The following is a 3,745-nucleotide window of genomic DNA, read 5'->3' on the forward strand; positions in this document are numbered from 1 at the left end:
TAGTTGATTGAATAATTATGCAGGAAGTAATGATGGAGATGCATTCGTCAAATTGATAATGACACAGACTTGGCAGGACTATTTTAATTTTACAATACAGCGGTTCCAAAGTGGAAATGTGTTCTACATGTCTGGCCACAATGATATCATAGACAATTCCCATCTCATTTCTGTTGCTGCTGTTTTGCCAATAGTTAAAGAATAAGTGTATCAGAAAAAGTTATTTGTATTCCTTAAGGAATACTTAATGACCATTTGTATATCAAATATTCCCCTTTGTTACTTTAAACAGCAACACTATATCCATTTACAAACATGCACACTACTCTTTTATCCATACATTTACTAACTCGTTTCCAAACACAACCATTACACAAAAAGTATATTTAATCTATTCACAATTTATACTAAAGATATGTTAAAAAAAAAAGAGTATCTCATAGTAAGGATTAAAGAAAATGTATGTGTTTAGGAACTAGTTAGCATGTTTAGATACTTGCCATCACTGATAGAGATGCATGCTCTTTATGATTTAAAATGTTTGCTATTTCTTTTTACAAATTGTTTTTAAAATGATCTAGAGATCAATTAATTAATTGAACTATTTTGATTATGGATTATTATTAATCCATATATACATATACATTACATTACATTGCATTTAGCTGACGCTTTTATCCAAAGCGACTTACAATAAGTACATTCGACCAGGAAGACACAACCTTGAAGAAAACAGAATCATATAAGAACATCAGGTTTCATAGAGCCAATCAGTTCAAGTGCTACTCAACTGGCTTTAGATAAGCCAGTCCTTTATTAGTATATAAGTGCTCTGTTAGCAGTTCTTTGTTAGTCATTCTATCGCTCGAAGTGGAGTCGAAAGAGATGAGTTTGCAGTCTGCGCCGGAAGGTGTGTAAGCTTTCTGCGGTCCTGATTTCAATGGGGAGCTCATTCCACCATTTTGGAGCCAGGATAGCAAACCCACGTGTTTTTGCTGATGGGAACTTGGGTCCCCCTCGCAGCGAGGGTGCAGCGAGTCGTTTGGCTGATGCAGAGCGAAGTGCACGTGCTGGGGTGTACGGTTTAACCATGTCCTGGATGTAGGAAGGGCCAGATCCATTCGCAGCATGGTACGCAAGTACCAGTGTCTTGAAGTGGATTCTAGCAGTTACCGGAAGCCAGTGAAGGGAGCGGAGGAGCGGCGTGGTGTGGGAGAATTTTGGAAGGTTGAAGACCAGACGAGCCTCTGCATTCTGGATGAGCTGCAGAGGTCGGATGGCACATGCAGGTAGACCAGCCAGGAGGGAGTTGAAGTAGTCTAGGCGTGAGGTGACGAGAGCCTGGACCAGAACCTGCGTCGCTTTCTGGGTCAGCTGGGGACGTATCTTCCTGATGTTGAAAAGCGTGTATCTGCAGCAGCGGGTTGTAGCAGCGATGTTTGCAGTGAAGGACAGGTTGTTATCCAGGATCACACCCAGATTCCTTGCAGTCAGGGTCGGGGAGACAGCAGAGGTGCCGATGTTGATGGTCAGGTCAAGAGTGGGACAATCTTTTCCCGGAAGGAAAAGCACTTCAGTTTTGTCAAGGTTGAGCTTGAGGTGATGAGCGGACATCCACTGAGAGATGTCAGCTAAACAAGCAGAGATGCGTGCGACGACCTGGGTCTCTGAGCGGGGAAAGGACAGAATTAGTTGGGTGTCGTCAGCGTAGCAGTGGTATGAAAAACCATGCGGGCTAATGACTGATCCGAGCGAGTTTGTGTACAGGGAGAAGAGGAGGGGACCAAGAACAGAGCCCTGAGGGACCCCTGTAGTTAATTGACAAGGGTCGGACTCGGACCCTCTCCAAGTTACCCTGTAGGTGCGGTCTTTGAGGTATGAGGTGAGGAGGGAAAGTGCAGAGCCTGAAACTCCAAGTTCTTGGAGAGTGCGAAGGAGGATCTGATGGTTCACCGTGTCGAATGCAGCAGACAGGTCCAACAGGATGAGGACAGAGGAGAGGGAGGCTGCTTTAGCAGTGTGCAGTTCCTCAGTGACAGCAATGAGGGCAGTTTCTGTGGAGTGACCTGCCTTGAAACCAGACTGGTGCGGATCCAGAAGGTTGTTCTGATGGAGATAGCAGGAGAGTTGTTTAAAGACAGCGCATTCAAGTGTTTTAGACAGGAACGGGAGGAGAGAGACAGGTCTGTAGTTTATAACATCAGACGGGTTGAGAGTGGGTTTCTTCAGGAGAGGGTTTACTCTTGCCTCCTTGAGACTGTTTGGAAAGTGACCAGAAGTTAGAGAAGTGTTGATGAAATGGGTGAGAAACGGTAGAATAGCAGGAGCGATAGTCTGAAGGAGGTTTGAAGGGATAGGGTCCAGAGGACAGGTGGTAGGGCGGGCAGAGGTAACGAGGGCAAGAACCTCACATGGAGAGAGAGGGGAAAAGGAGGTTAGTGTGCCGGTTGAAGGTGGCTCAGGTGATCCAGCGGTGAGTAGAGGTGAGTCAGAAAAAGAAGAGCGAATATCGTCAACCTTTTTTTCAAAGTGATTAACAAAGTCGCTTGACAGAAGGGAGGAGGGGGAAGGGGCCTTGGGAGGATCCAAGAGGGTGGAGAAGATGGAAAATAGTTTTTTAGGATTGGAATAAGAAGATTGGATCTTATCTTGAAAGAAAGTGCTTTTTGCCTGAGAGATCGAAGCAGAGAAAGAGGAGAGGAGAGCCTGATAGATTAGGAGGTCGTCACGGTGTTTGGATTTCCACCATTTCCGCTCAGCTGCTCTAAGGACGGTTCTATTAGCACGCAGTGCGTCATTTAGCCAGGGAGCAGGAGGGGACTGACGAGCCTGCCGAGATGTGAGAGGACAGAGAGAGTCCAGAGAGGATGAGAGAGTAGAGGAGAGTTTCTGCAGCAGAGTTTGGAGGCAGGAGTTGGAACGAGTCAGAGGAAGGGAGGGCTGAGAGCACCGAGGAGGCAAAGGTAGAGGGGGAGAGGGAACGGAGGTTACGGCGGACAGGTGCAGGATGAGAAGAGATTAGTTTGTTATGTTTGGAAAGGGGTAGAGAGAATGAAATGAAGAAATGATCGGAGGTGTGGAGCGGGTTTACAGAGAGGTTAGAAGTAGTGCAGTTCCTTGAGAATATGAGATCAAGGACATTGCCAGCTGTATGAGTTGGTGGGGACGGAGACAGTGAGAAAGCATAGGCGGTTAACAGAGATGTTAGTTCGTCTATCTTCCCCGTCTGGAGGTTGAAGTCTCCGAGAAGTACAGCGGGAGGGCCAGTTTCAGGGATGTGTGAGAGGAGATTATCCAATTCCTCCAAGAAGTCCCCCAAGGCGCCTGGTGGACGGTAGAGAACAACAATGGTTAATTGTATAGGATGGGTCACTGTGACGGCATGGAATTCAAAGGTGGAAGGAGTGAAGTTAGGTAGCTTGAAGAGGGAAAAGCTCCATGTGGGAGAGAGCAGGAGACCAGTGCCACCTCCTCTGCCAGTGGGTCTGGGTGTATGGGAGAAGGAATATGCTGTGGAGAGAGCTGCTGGGGTGGATGTGTTAGATGGAGTAATCCAGGTCTCAGTGAGAGCAAGGAAATCCAGAGTCTGCAGGGAGGGAGGATATATATATATGATACAGCTCACTTAAAAACATGGTTCACTGATAATTACACCTGCACACACTAGTCTATGTTGGACATGGCGTGTGTGTTCTATGTGATGATCAAGGATGTTTCCCCCCGTTTATGTTAACTTGTTTATGTG

The sequence above is a fragment of the Pseudochaenichthys georgianus genome, chromosome 16 (assembly GCF_902827115.2).
Source record: "Pseudochaenichthys georgianus chromosome 16, fPseGeo1.2, whole genome shotgun sequence".
Taxonomy (NCBI): Eukaryota; Metazoa; Chordata; class Actinopteri; order Perciformes; family Channichthyidae; genus Pseudochaenichthys; species Pseudochaenichthys georgianus.